The sequence below is a fragment of the Cupressus sempervirens genome, chromosome 4, assembly GCF_028749045.1.
Source record: "Cupressus sempervirens isolate cs-2001-9-10 chromosome 4, ASM2874904v1, whole genome shotgun sequence".
NCBI lineage: Eukaryota > Viridiplantae > Streptophyta > Pinopsida > Cupressales > Cupressaceae > Cupressus > Cupressus sempervirens.
The window spans coordinates 740,488,855-740,505,236 of record NC_143121.1 but is presented as its reverse complement, the minus strand read 5'-3'; positions in this window follow the sequence as shown (position 1 = coordinate 740,505,236).

Below are 16,382 nucleotides of genomic sequence, written 5' to 3'. Positions count from 1 at the left end.
TATCTACAATTTGATCTTCAATGCCACAGAAGTGTAGCTTGATTACTTCACTCTCCATGAGATCTCAAACAAAGTGGTGGTGAACTTCAATATGTTTGAATCTTGCATGGCAGACATGATTCTTTGCAAGCTTAATAGTGCTTTGGTTGTTACAGAATATGGTAGTTCGATGAGCTTGTTGATGTCATGTCTCTTCAAGTAGTCTTTTGATCCATAGAGCTTCTTGAGATGCCTTTGATGCTACAATATATTTGACTTCTATTGATGATAGTGTCACTGTTGATTGCTTCTTCCTGCTCCAAGAGATTGGTTTGAATCCAAGGTGGAAGATATATCCTGAAGTTGATTTCCTATCATCAATATCAGCTACATAATCAAAATCTATATAGCCTACTAAAGTAGGGTCTCCTCCATGTTGGTACTCAGTGCCAAGCTTGTAAGGGTCTTTGATGTACTTCAAGACCCTCTTAGTAGCCTTCCAATGATCAAAGCATGGGTTTTCCATGTACCTAGATACAACACAAACAACATATGCAATACTTGCTCTAGTTATGGTAAGATATAAGAGACTACCGACAAGCTACCTATACAATTTTTCATCCACCTTCTTTTGAGTAGATCTAATTTCTGGGCAGTGGCTTTATGGAGAAAATCTCTAATCTTCTTTTTTGCAGGCTAAAAATTTGTTGAACAACACTAAGTTTATTCTCTACACAAGTTTGGTAAGAACTTCATGTCCTTGTTAACTTTGAAGTGTTGAAAGTTCTATTTTTTTCAAAAAAGAAGAGAAGTTGATTAATGGATTCTCTTGGTACTCCTCTACCCTCAATTAGATTGAATGGAAAGAATTACTATGATTGGGTTTCACAAAGTGAAATGTCTCTAACTCTAAAAAAATGTTATGATATTGCAAATGGTAGTGAGCAGAGACTAGTAGATTCTAGAAAAGAACATGATGATTGGAACAGGAGAGACAAGAAGGCATCTGCTTTGATAAAGTTAACACTTTCAGAAGAAGATTTTCAAGAAGTTTGAAATGAAAGAAGAGGAGTGCCAAGTATGGAAGATCTTGGAAAGTTTGTATCAAAATTCAAGTGATGTATGGATTATATCTCTCATCACAAAGTTGTATAATCTAAAATTAAAAGGCTCACAGGAAGTAGTGACTCATTTAAGTAAATTAAAGGAAAAGAAAAATGATTTGGTTTCTCTTGGAAAGAGCATAGATGATAAGGATTTTGTGCAAATAATTTTACAAAGTCTTCTAGGCTCTTATCAATCTTTTATAAGGGGACTTAATACTGTTGATAAATTAAAAGGCATTAAATCTGATGGGTTGTGTGCTAAGTTAATTCAAGAAGAAAAATGTCAAATAAAAGAAAGAGAATCCTCTATTGTTGATTGTGAATCTCAAGCATTTGTAATGACAAGAAAACAATATCATCAAAGGACACAAGATAATAGATCTAATTGAAAGATTTGGAAGTATTGAGATAATAATAATTCATATAGGAATCCAAATAGAAGTAAGTGGAAATGTCATCACTGTGGTAAGAAATGACACAAAGCTAATGAATGTTACAAAAGGATCAATGATTGAGAAAAGAATAAGTCTACAAAATCATTTGATTCTAAGAGGAATACCTTCTATGTAGCACTTAAAGAAAATAGTTCTTTTAAGGATGAATGGATAATTGATTTTGGTTGCACACAACATATGTCACATAATAAGGAGCAGTTTGAGTTATTCAGTGAAAGAAATGGTGAGAATATATATCTAGGAGATAATAGTCCTCTAGAAGTTCAAGGAAGTGGAAATGTGCATGTAAATAATGGAATGTTAAAAAATGTGAAGCTTGTCCCTCAACTATCAACAAATCTTCTCTATGTCTTTCAAATTGCAAATCAAGGATACAAAGTAGAATCTTACAATGATAAATGCTTAGTCAAGGATGTGAATAAAAATTATGAAGTGACTGCAATTGGTAGAGTGGAAAATGGGCTTTATAAATTTCAAGAATTTATTGGAAATAAAGATTTATGTGCTATTGCAAAGTATGATGATGTAAGCAGGGTGTGGCATGAGCGTATAGGGCATGTAAACTATCAAAGTCTCAAAATTATAGAGAAGTTGAAGATGGTGCATGGTCTACAAAGAATCTCTCCAAAAAAAGCAGTATGTGAAGGATGTGCAATGGGCAACCAACATGTAAAAAGTTTCCCAGAAGGAAAATCATGGAGAACCAAAACGCCTTTACACTTAGTCCACAGCGATGTAATGGGTCCTTTCAAAACATCCTCACTTGGAGGTGCAAGGTATGTTATCACATTCATAGATGACTATTCAAGAAGAATTTGGGTATACTTTCTACAAAAGAAGGAGGAAGTGTTTCATAAATTTAAGGAGTTTAAGGTTCTAACTGAAAAGCAAAGTGGGAAATTTCTAAGAATTATAAGAACAAATAGGGGTAAATCTTTGGGCTGAAGCAATTCATACAACAATTTATATTCTAAATAGAACTCCTACAAAGGTTGTCATGAACATAACCCCTGAAGAGGCTTGGAGTGGAAGAAAGCCTACTGTGTCTCATTTTTGTATTAGAAATTTTTAGTTTCCCCTATCACTATCACTATGGAAAAATTCATTCCTCTTGTTAAGTGGTTTTAGCCTACCACAAACTCTTCAAAAAATGCTTTAGGATCTTTCACCCAAACAAGTGGTTTTGGTTTACCACAAACCCTTCAAGACTTTTAGGTTTTTCACCTAACCAAATGGTTTTGGATTACCGCAAACCCTTCAAGACTTTTAGGTTTTTCACCTAAATAAGTGGTTTTGGCTTACCACAAAGCTTTCAATAGATTCACCTAAACAAGTGGTTTTGGATTACCACAAACCCTTCAAACTTCACAAAACCATTGATCCAATGATGGAGAAACCAACTCCAAACTTTTCTCATGCACACTAGTATTGAGTCCATATAAAAAATAATCCATCTACCGAGTCACATGGGTACCTAGCCGTTGTGCTCAATAGTTCTCTAGAAATATTTTTCAGATACATGGTTCATCAATATCTAAACTTTTTGAGGTGTCGGGCACAACCGATAATGCACCTCTTACAATAGATTAGGTACAATACTCACTTGAGGGATATTTGATTCAACAATCTTCCATTACATGACCAAAACTTGACAACATAACCTTCACATTTAAATTTACATATCCACTTACTACCAATCCATACACTTACATCCTACATCATCTTCATTATGTGATAAAAAAAAAACATTAACATAACATCTCCCAACTATTTTCTATACCTAGACACTCAACTCCAATAAAAATGATAGATCTAATAGCCAACATAAAGCCCAAACTACTCAATATAGTTTTTAAGAACTATACAAACAACAGTGTCTTGCTTCCTACGATATTCAACACTTTTCTGATTTTTCTTCAGCTTGGCATTAAAAGACATTTTCTCATATGATTCTGATAAACACTTTATTGGATTCTTCTAGCTTTCTCCAAAACATTCGCAGATTTATTTGATGTTCCTCAATCATAAATAACATGCAGCAAAAAAACTAAAACTTCACACAAACAATTTTTACCATAAGCTGTAAATCATAGATGCTCTGATATAGTCATACATCATAGCAAGAAACCATATCACAGCCCATGAATCAAAAGTTGCTTTGATACCATGAAGAAAACATAAATAAATTAAGAGAAAAGAACAGCAGCACAAAACAAATTTGAAAGAGAAAGATATTGTTTTATTAATCTAAGTATAGCAACAGATTACAGTGGCTCTCTCTATATATAGATGCTTCCAACACCTATAGGTTGGTAGAACTTCCCTGAATTCATGTTGCAAATAAACTAACTTCGTCATACATTGTAGAGGACCTAGTATTATTTTGACAGCACTAACAGTCAATGGCTAGGAAATATTACAAACTAGTAGTTTTGTTATAGCTGATTGGCAACGTGGAGATAATAAGGTGGAATTATTCCAACAATAAAAGCATGTGTGTTGTTTTAGCTTCATGCAATGCGTATGGATTATGGTTATGGTTATGGTTATGATTAGGGTTAGTGTTAGGGTTATAGTAAGGCTAATGTTAGGGTTAGGGTTAAGGTTTGAGTCAAGGTTAAGGTTAGAGTTTAAAGGATTAGGGTTTGAGTTAGGATCAAAATTAAGGTTAGGGTTAATGTTAGAGTCCAATTATAGTAGAGTCAAATCCAAAGTTAGAGTTATGCTTATGGTTAAGGCTAGGGTTAGAGTTATGCTTATAGTTAGGGTTAGGGATAGGGTTAGAATCCAATTATGGTAGAGTTAGAATTAGGGTTAGAGTTAGGGGTAGAGTTATGCTTATGGTTAATGTTAGGTTTAGAGTAATGCTCATGGTTAAGGTTAGGGTTTGAGTCAAATATATCTTTTAATTTAATATAAGGAATTTAATTTAGATAAATAAAAAAAATTGGGATATTGTAATGTAAAATGTTATAGTCATATGTAGATATATGGTTAGGGACAAAGTTAACATTACAGTTAATGTTAAACTTAGGGATAGAATTAGGGTTAGGGTTAGCATTAGGGTTAGGGTTGGAGTTAGGGTTAGGGTTTGAGCTATGGTTAAGGTCAAGGATAGAATTATGGTTATGGTTAAGGTTCAGATTAGAGTTATGTTTATGGTTAAGGTTAGGGTTAGAGTTATGGTCATGGTTAAGGTTAGGGTTAGAGTTATGGTTATTGTTATGATTAGGGTTAGGGTTATAGTAAGGCTAGGGTTAGGGTTAGGGTTAAGGTTTGAATCAAGGCTAAGGTTAGAGTTAGGGTTAGGGTTTGAGTTAGGATCAAAATTAAGGTTAGGGTTAGGGTTAGTGTCCAATTATGGTAGAGTCTGATCTAGAGTTAGAGTTATGCTCATGGTTAAGGCTAGGGTTAGAGTAATGCTTATAGTTAGGGTTAGGGATAGGATTAGAGTCCAATTATGGTAGAGTTAGAATTAGGGTTAGAGTTAGGCGTAGAGTTATGTTTATGGTTAAGGTTAGAGTTAGAGTAATGCTCATGGTTAAGGTTAGGGTTACGGTTAAGGTTTGAGTCAAATATTATTTTATATTTAATATAAGGAGTTTAATTTAGATAAAAATATATATTTTATTTTTGGGATATTGTAATGTAAAATGTTATAGTCATACGTAGATATATGGTTAGGGACAAAGTTAGGGTAAGGGTTTGAGCTAGGGTTAAGGTTAGGGTTAGGGTTAGATTGTAATTATGGTAGAGTTAGATTTATGGTTAGAGTTAGGGGTAGGGTTAAGGTTAGTGTTAGGATTAGAATTAGGGTTAAGATTAGGATTAGAGTTAGGGTTAGGGTTAGGGTTATAGATAGGGTTAGGGTTAGGGTTAGGTTAAGGTTTTGGGTTAGGGTTAGGGCTAGGGTCAGGTTTAGGGTTAGAGTATGAGTTAGGGTTAGAGTTTGAGTTAGGGTTAGGGTTATAGTTTGACTTAGGGGTAGACAGAGCATTATAATTTGGGTTAGGATTAGGGTTACGTTTAGGGTTTGAGTTTGAGTTATGGTTAGAGTTACGTTTAGGGTTTGAGTTTGAGTTATGGTTAGAGTTAGGGTTATAGCTAGAGCTAGAGTTAGAGTTAGGGTTAGAATTAGGGTTAGGTTTAGGGTTTGAGTTACCAATAGAAATTTTACAGTTGGGTTAATGTTAGAGTTAGGGTTAGGGTTAGAGTTTTGAGTCAGGGTTAAGGTTAGAGTTAGGGGTAGGGTTAAAATTAAAATCCAATTATGGTAGACTTAGATTTACAGTTAGAGTTATGGGAAGGGGTAGGGTTACGCTTATAGTTAGGGTTAGAGTTAGATTTAGGGTTAGGGTTAGGGTTAGGGTTAGGTTTATATTTAGAGTTAGGGTTATACATAGAGAGAGTTATATCAATGTTAAGGTTAGGGTAAGGGGATTGAGTCAGGGTTAAGGTTAGAGTTAGGGTTAGGGTTAGGGTTTCAATCAGGATTAAAGTTAGGGTTAGGGTTAGAGTCTAATTATGGTAGAGTTAGATTTATAGTAAGAGTTAGATTTAGGGTTAGAGTTAGGGGTAGGGTTAGGGTTAGGGTTAGGGTTAGAGATAGGAGTAGACAAAGGGTTAGGCTTAGGCTTAAGGTTTGGGTTAGGGTCAAGGTTAGGGTTAGGTTTAGGGTTAGAATATGAGTTAGGGTTAGAGTTTGAGTTATAGTTAGGGCTATAGTTTGAGTTAGGGGTAGATAGAGTATTAGAATTCTAGCTACGATTAGGGTTAGGTTTTGGGTTACGGTTAAGGTTAGAGTTAGGTTTAGGGTTACAGTTATAGTTAGGGTTAAAGTCCAATTATGGTAGAGTTAGATTCAGGGTTACAGTTAGTGGTAGGGATAGGGTTACGATTATAGTTAGGGTTAGGGTTAGGGTTAGAGTTAGAGGAAGGGTTATATTTAGAAGTTTTCTTATGGTCACAGTTATAGCTAGGAGGGGAGTAAGGGTTGGAATTTTAGATTATATTTATTATTATATAAGGTGCCCTACATAATAATATGTATATTCCCACGCTCATGGATAAGGTTAGGGAAAGAAGAAGTAGGACCATGGTTATTAGTGTTACATTTAGAATTTCATTTAGGAGGGCATTGTGTGCTATTTTTTTCCCCTATTCAACCCATCACTGATGTCTGATCTGAGAGACCTTAAATGGGATAGGTTCTTTGTAGAGGGTTACCATCGCTAAAGTTGGTGGCTAACATTTTTTGTTGGCTCGGTTTCTTCATTGACCACGTTGGATCATTTTTTCTTGGTCAGGTTGATTCATGCTGCGAGATTCGATAACTCTTATTTCTTCACGAGCTATCTTCCCATCTTCCCAAAAGCATAAGATGTTGCCATGCATTCCCATTCTAACGTTTCTTTATACGCTAGTGTCTTTAAAACACTCTAAAGCCTAGAATTACACAAGATGCTACCATGCATCTCCATTCTGATGCATCGTCATGCTACATTGTTTCTTCAATTATCTGAAGCCCAGAATTGCATCATGCTACCACGCATTGCCTTTCCAAAATTTCCTCACTCCACAATGCTTTCATGAGTCTTTGAGACCCAAAATTGTGCCACATGGAGGGGGTTCGCACCTTTTGTGCTATCTGCTTCATTTTTTGGGAGGAATCTCTTCACTACATCTTAGTCATCCATTGGAAATAAAGCCAATCTTGATCGACGAATGTGACTTAATCCTTCATTAGAAGGAGTTTCCTCGTTGCATCTCAGTCATCCTTTTTGAGGGGAGAATCTACATCGACGGTTACGACTTAATCCTTCATTGGTGAGGATTCACGATGCATCTATGCCGTCTATTTCGAGAGGAAGACCTTCATTGATGACCATCATTCATTTTTGGGGAAACCAAATTCCCCATTGTGGTCAACCTTGCATTTTTTGTGGGAGGTTAACACATCATGTTATCTCTTTTCGTAGTTTTCTGCCAGTGACATGAAAGTCTTTCCTCTTCTTCCCATGAGTGTCCATTCTAACGCCTGCTTACGCTGCATTGTTTCTTCAATGCTCTAAAGCCCAGAACTGCATCATGCTACCTTATGGTTTATCTTTTCAAGTAGAAAAAAAACTCATATTGATTGAAAAACAATGAAATTATACTTCTAAAATATTTTTCTATGTCATAATAGATTCATTTATTTTAATTATTGTATTAGTTAATTAGTTGTTTGATGTTTCAAAGTAAACATGGCTTATTTTATTTAAATTTAAATAATATTATTGTTTTGAACTGAATTTAGCTTAATTGTTAATGATCATATTTATATTTCTAATATTAACTCCAATTTGATCAAAGACCAAATATATTTTTGGTATTTTTGTAAACGAACTTGCTTAACACTTCCCTATTTCAAAGTTAATAAAATATCATTTCTATTGTCTTAGATTTGAGAGTAAGTATATTAAATAAGTAATAATAAATGAACATTATGATTAATATATTTCTAAAATGAAAATATATTACTTAAAAAATTGTTTACTTTAAATGAATAAAGTACTCATTTACTTGTAAATTTTAAAAATAGAAATTAATCTACATATATATATAAAATATTTATTCTTCTTCCTATTTGCATACAAATTAATTAAAATCTAAACATTAAACTACATAAATATTTTTAAAATATATATCCATCAATAATTAGTTTAGAATAAAGTAAAATCTAAAAATTAGACACATATAGAATCTTTTTAATTTCTAGATACATGTTTTTCTAATTTATTTCTACAAACATGCAATTGATATTTCTATTATCCATTTTTTTCCATTCTAAAAAAATCTAGATTTAAATAGAATTTTTTTAGATGCATGCAATCTTTCTAATTTTTTCTACATACATATATTAACATTTCTATTTTATATTTTGTTTTTACATTATGGTTATTTCGATCAAAATATCTAGATGTAAATAGAATTCTTTTCAAAAAATCTAAATATATATAGAATTCTTTTAATTTTTTACATACATAAAATCTTTCTAATTTTTTTCTACATACATAAAAGAATAATTTCTATTTTCTATTTTTTATTTTCTATTTAAAAAAAAAGCTATCATAAAGATTGATAAAAAAAATTGATTGCATATGCATTCTTTATTTTCTGCACTAAATGCATTAATTTTTTTCATTTATCTAATGGTTTTGAATGAACTTTGTCTCATCTTGGCATTGCATCTTCCAAAGATGAGTAAGCAATATCAAGATATAAAATGTCAAAGTTGAAAATATTAAAATGAATGACTAAAATATCAAATGCTCAGGATGCAAGGCAGAAATAAATTGTGTTGAAGTGTATTTTATTGATTAAATGATGACTTTTATATTGAATTACTAAATTACCAAATCTACCCACCCCATTGTAAAACTTAATTGCTCTGTTTCAAACGTGATTAAATTAAAAATAGAAAATCTACACAACATAGATCTATTCTGCATAATGCAGATTTTGAAACTATGTAAAAGATTTGTTGTTCTGCATAATATAGATTTTAAAACTATGTAACAACAATTTATTCCTGACTTCCAACTATTTGTATCTTCTCTAATATAAATTATTTTGTTCATATCATACATTATATAATGAAAGTAAATCCATACCAATTAATATTAATGTAAGTGGGAAATAATTTTTTTTCACATTGATAGAAGAGTATGACAGAATCCAAAATGGGTTTGCCATGGATTTGCATTCTTGCATCAATAGTTTAAATTGATTTCGTACTCATGAATCACACCGGCTAAAATAAACTGAAAAACAATCCATTACAGGGAGGCGATAAAGATTAGTAAAGAACTTAAAGAAGACACACGGGTATACTATGAAGAGTTTTTAGAAGTGAGCATCTTATTAGCTCCAAGTTGGAACCTCACAAAACAATCTATCACAGAACAATCGAATATTCATTTAGGTTTTTTTTATAAAAACATTACAAATACTATATTTTCAAAATAGAGAGATTGATGCTATCAACACTCAAATGAACAAGACTCATTCTTATTAACAACATTTACAGAGAAATAAAATAAATAAAATCTGAGAAGACCGAGCAACTCTGGAATTTTGTCCAAATACAATGACCCAAATCAAAGTCAAATAGAAATTGAAATCAAAAGGCTCCAAAAATTCAATGTTTCAATTTGTCATGGATCTTCTAAATTCTGCAAATATTTTAGTGCGCTCATAGACTGGAAGGAACCTATAAATTGGAGCCACAACAGAGCCAATTCAAAATGAATATCCACATCCAAAGTCAGTCATTTATCTTTAATCCATTACCATTTAGTCCCAGCAACGTGCTAATAGCGTCAGGAAGCTCCATGCATGAATCAAAAGAAAATGGATAGATTTGGTTAGGAAAGTACATATTGGACCAAAATATTTCAAAAATAGAAAAGAAGACATCCCTAAAACACTCACATCAAGCACCATTAACAATGAAAAGTATTATAAAATATATATATCAAATAGATTTTGAATACAAATCTAAATCAAAATCAAACATGCAAGACTAAACTATTAAATGCAAGCCTAAATAGTTATGAACATAATTCTAAATCTAAATGAATTTAATTAAAATTGAAATCTAAATCAAAGTAGAATATTATAACTAATTTTGAATTTCAATTTACATCTACATCTAAATCTAAATGAAAATGTAAATAAAAAATAGAAATCTCACCTGCAAAAATGTTACTCCAAAACTTCAATTTACTCCTATTCAAAAACTCCAATCTAATCCTCCAATAACCTCCACCTCTTCCTTCTTGCAAAAACATAAAATGAAAACGAAATGAGGAGCCTTGGTTTTATAACTTCTGAGAGGCTCCTCATATCCCCCAACAGACGTCTCTTCACATTCCACGAATTTGTTTCAAATTCCCCCACTCCCCGCAAAAAATAAGCATGAATGTGCATGCAAAATTATATTTAACAAAAAAAAAAAAATCATATTGAAATTGTTTCGCCCCTATTTTTCCGAGCCCTATTTTTTCGAGTCCTACTTTTTCGGGCCCTACTTTTTCGGGCCGATTATTTCGGCCTCCATCTAGCTTCCTATTATTTCGGCCAGCTATTATTTCGGGAATTCTTTTTTAATATTTAATTTGGAAGTTTGTAACTGCTCCCAAATCTTTTTTATTGACAAGGAATCTTGGCATATTCCTGTGCTGCCATTGTATAGAACGCCTCTCGGCGTAATAAATTGATTAAAATAAATTTAAAAAATAATTGAATTTTAAAATATATGTTCCATCTCAAGACTTAAGAAAAGAAATAAAATCTAAGAAAAAATTAAAACAAAAGATTATCTCAAAAAAGTAAAAATCATTAATAAAAATGATAATTTAAAAATTGAAATAAATAAATTGACATAATATACAATTTCTTTTTAATATCAAATATTAGAAACATTGACCTTAAAGATTTATCCCAATCCATTTATACAATTCACAATTACTATTTTTAAATAGAGTTCTACATAGAAATTGTGATGGAATATAATAATTTGGATCATGTGTTACGAAAATTTCTTGTTTTTTATATAAAACTTGATAGTAGATAATATGAAAGTAGTAATAGTTAATTATAAATATAATAATTTTAAATTGACATATAGATATATTCAAAATATCTATACCTCACTGAAAAATACCTTTGAGACGTATACTTCAGGAATTCCCAATTTCTTTGCTAATATCTGAGCCCAACTTAAAATCCCATTAAAAATAATGCAGGTCAAAGAACGAGCATGTGTTGTTTCTTCAAATTGATTGAAACAATTATCTATCATGGATTCACAAAGCTCACCAATTAATTGGCTGATTCGTCTATGTTGAAGAGGAAGACCATGTGGAATACTTTTGAAGGCAATGGCACTCATTGACTGGATTGATCCAGATTTAAACATTTTCTCGTCCATATATTCATTATTAAAAGTGATGTGGAAGCCTGGGGGACAAAACTTTGGGAAACTGCATTAAGGCCCCGTTTGGTTGCCGGAATATGAGTGGAATAGGAAAATGAAATTAGAATATGTTGTATATTCGTTGTTTGGTAAGCTCAATCGGAATTGGGAATAGGAAGACATATTCCAATTTTGCCCCTAAAATGAGCATATGTCTATGCCCAAAAATATTTGTTATTGGAATAGGCCATTTCCATTCCCATTCCAATTTTCCATTAAAAAATATTTTTTATTAATTTTTTTTTTTTAAATTTTAAATTTATTTTTTTTAAAAAAAATTTTGATTTTTTTTTTTTTTTTTTTTTTGTACTTTTACTTTTGAATTTTTTTTGTTAAATTTTTTTTTTAAAAAATTTTTATAACACTTTTTTAAATTATATCTATTTGGCTAAAAAAATGAAAATGAAAATGAATTAACTAAAAAAATAATAAATTAAAAAAAAATTAGGAAAAATGTTTTTAAAAATACAAAACTTAACCTTATTCCTATTCTATTTTTGTACAACCAAACAATAGATTAACATATTCCAGTCGAATTCCAAGTGCACCAAACATGATTGGAATTGTCTATTTCTATTCCCATTCCTCATTTCCATTCTCATTCCATTTTTCTATTCTAATTTTCTATTCCTATGCCAGCAACCAAACGGGGCCTAAGAGCATAATTAATGTGATATACAGAAGGAATACCAACATTACAACATGGGTTGTATTCTCCATGCCTATTCTTAATGTGACTCATAGATTCCTTCCAACTGTGGACAACAAATCTCCAATGGTAAATAAAAATGCAAACGTAGACATAGGCATAAATATGAGAATCTGGGTTTAACGACACAGGGCCCCACATGACGACTGTACAACTATGAGGTCAGTGTACGAATAAAAAGAATGGACAAAAAACAATGAAAAACCTGTGAGAAGGCCTGGACAAATGACAAATACATCAATGTCATCAATAGTAATGAAATGATGAAAAAGTGGTGGACATCATCAGACGGCTGTATAGCCTTCAATCGTCTTGACTCTCACCTATCCTTTTCCCACATTGCAAGCCGTTGATAGACAAACTTAGTAAAGTCCATTTCACATAAACACCTTTCGAATAATAACTAGCAATTGCACCTAAGGTTGCAATAAGGATACCGAAGAAAATTATGTTAAGTTTAAAATGTTGGTAATGAATAATATGATAAACATTTATTTTTATTGCATATATTTGAACAAACATAAGTACAAAAGTTTATGTGGCACACAGACATCTTTGTATGGATCTGTCATATCTAGGTTTAGCATTGCCCATTTTTTCCATAAAGAAACATAACACAAGCAATAGTCAAAAGACACATTTGAATATCAGCAAGGAAATATGAGTAGTAAGAAATTGTAAATCTGTCATTAAATTGTAACAATGAAGGTATAGAAGACATATTTATTTATTTTCGAGAAATAAACAAAAGTTCAAAGCAATCCAATCAACAATCAAATGGTATTAATTAATAAAGTATCAAGTGAGGTGTGTAAATTTAACAAATGAAAATATAGGAATGGGCATAGTTGGACAAGGTGAGAAACATGATTTGCATTATTATATGTTTCAATTTTTGAAGATTTAAGCTTTAATGAAAAAAAAATTATAACTGTGACCAAATGTTGTATGGAATTGTGTGTGGATTATAAGTAGCAAATAAAAATGTTCTTTCAAACATCATTTGGTAGCTGAGCATTTGAAAAATATATTGGAAACCAAATAGAATGAAAAGCCAGTGCGTATATAAAATGTGTTGCATTCACTGTTAATTAAGACATGCTCAATGAACTATTTTTACTGTTTTGTAGTCAACTGTAAAAGAATAGAATCTAAGATCAAACCACTCATGAATTTGGTAATTAGTTTTGAGTTTGGCCGAATAATGTGGGAAAATTATATCCTTTATGATAAAAAAAAATTCTCCATAGACACACATTAAAAGTATAAGTCTTCTTAGTGCAATCGCAGTAAGGAGAGCTAGTGCTATAATAAGAATTATATAGTAATCCACCATGCATTTAGATCCTCACAAAAATAAACATCAAAATTGGATAAAATATTATCACATCTAACACCAAATTTGTTGTGCGTATAGAAAGTAGAGCTCAGAGGCGATATTGCTCAAAAAATTGATGGCCAAGGTAAGAATATCTCCCCACTGGTCTCTAGACCCAGACGCGGCCATTCCCGGTAGCAGATACCCTCTAAACACACATATTATGAGTCTTTCACTCTCAATGAGGAGATGATTGCCAAGCACCATTGACATACCCCATATGTTTGGGTTGTCCAAAAGGCTCACAGACGCCACGTCCAAGTATGACAGAGCCTCAATTGTCAGCGCACACAGAACCAAATACTTCCCCGGGATCTAGTACATTCTCTTCTTAAAGCTTCCCCATAGATCGAGTGCTATTACACAGCTAAAATAGACAAAGTGCTATGGACGCAAATACCAGGTTTTGAATAATCGTCAAGAAGTAACCCCAAACATCCTTCTCCATTGCGCTTCCCTCACTCGATATACAATGTGATTGACACGCAGAGCATAAATCATATTGAGCCTAACTTGACAGTGGGAACGCGAACAAATAATTTTTAACAAGTATTTAATTAGTTCTACTTAATTTATTAACATTATTAACAATTCAACGATTTCGAAATGATTTTTAACTACTTCAATAGTTGCACCCAAGTTTAGTAATAACATTAGAGTAGGGGAGAAATATATAATATAAAAGAGAACTATGAAAGCAAATTTTTGGGTTCCATTGAAGGCCCTCATAATAATAGGCCAGACTATTTTTGTTCGAATAATAATGACAGAACATTAATTATGATAATGAGAAGCATTTATACTTGCCTATATTTTGTTGATTTCCCATCCACCAGCTAAGACTAGCTAAAAAAGATAATTTTATGAAAGATTTCACATTTTAAAATATACGATCTAGTCCCAGTTCCTCAAAGCGCACAAATGGTGATCACCAGCACTGATTTCAACATATTCTGCTGCGGTTGACGGCATTCCCATCTGAACATATACATTGTTTCCCCAGCAATATGGCTGCCCGGATCCCTCCAATCAGCACACACATCCATCGCCGCCAGTCAGCCCTGTGAATGCCTTTCTAAGAGGTGCTCCGTACACAATCGCCACATCGCTTCCAAAGCGAGTCACAAAATGTGAACCATCGGCGTTCAATCCGCAGAGCGTCTGCCCATTTTCTCCATAAGAAGCCGCCAGAGAATTCATAGAACCGACCGCCAAAATAGCCGTTAACTCAACAGTCAGGAAAACAAAGAACGCCGCTACATTTTCTATAATCTAAACCCATATAGGATTATGGCAGTTGGTTGAGATAAATGCGTATTTTTTTAAAGATGCAGATCAAACACGTCCCATACAAAAAAAAATTTGAAAGGACTACATTTATCACACGGTGAGAAAAGAATTTCATATTGGACTTTCACATTCTGAAAACACTCAACAACAAATGTAATAAAATATTCTAAAGGACTACTCTTGTCAGGAATTGCATATTTTCATATTTTGAAATTAATCATTGAGATTACTGCAATCATCTTGTATCCTATATTAATGAATATGATCGTTGATTTTAAAATGATGTTTTGAGACAACTCCCCCTTTCGTGGAATCCTATAACATGTTTAATTTCAACTTTACTTGCCCGGGTGCCCCACAAATGAAAGTTCTTATCTAAGTTAACCATTATGTGGTTTCTGAGGAGAAGGATGCACATTATGTCAAATCTGAGCAGGCGAGCGAGGAAAATTTCCTAAAGGTGTTGCATTGTATTCGAATATATTGTTTTCAATCTACAAAATGCGTCAGCCAAAAAGTGCGTGTAACGTGGAAAGCGAATTGGCCAGCAAAAAGTTCAAGAAAATAAATATTTTTCCAATTTCTGTGGCTTTCCTTCCCCATTCTTCTAATTAAACATATAAGTTTGATGCGGTAGTATGTTTGGGCTTTTGTTAGAATCTTAGGAGGAGGGCCAATTCCTGTTAGATGCCATAGAATCAACCAAATGGTCAAGTAGGTCCACCTCCAGCTCAGTCTTATCTTCATGATTAGTGCAACCTGATAACAAACTATATATGTCATGAATACTATAACCAACTTCGTGACCACCATTTATTATGCATTTGACTATAAATCTAATAGATTGATGCTCCTTTGTATCTCCTCCGGTGCATGTTTTTCATAATTCGCAGAAGCTTCATGTTGAAGCATCGCTCAGGACTCAAATATTATATCGTTCTAATTCCAGAACAAGCAGCAAGGCAATGCGGTAGAAGTTAAAAAGTACGCCCTCACTCGACCCTAAACTCTCAAGCTCGTGAAGCTATGCAGATGTTTCTTCCAAAACAATGTCAAACTCTCTGTCGAAAAATTTAACCCTGTCAGAGACCTATTTGACAGTGACTTTCAGACTGAAGTTTTCTTACCATTTGCTTTAGCAAATTATTGAATTTGTAAGTCTTCTTTATATTTGCTTTGTTTCAGTATTTTTACCACCAAGTCCAGTTGACCGAAAAAATATTATACATTTAAAATATAGTAACTTTTATTTAATACAAATTTTTAAAATATCATACATGTAAAATATAGTAGCTTTTATTTAATACAATTTTTTTTTAAATTATTGATAAATTTTAATCTTTTGTTTCGGAGAATATTAAACTTCAAAAAATTAAAACTTGAACATTATCAGATATAAAGGCTCCCATTGAAATTCACATGGTAATAGTAAATAGATAATAAT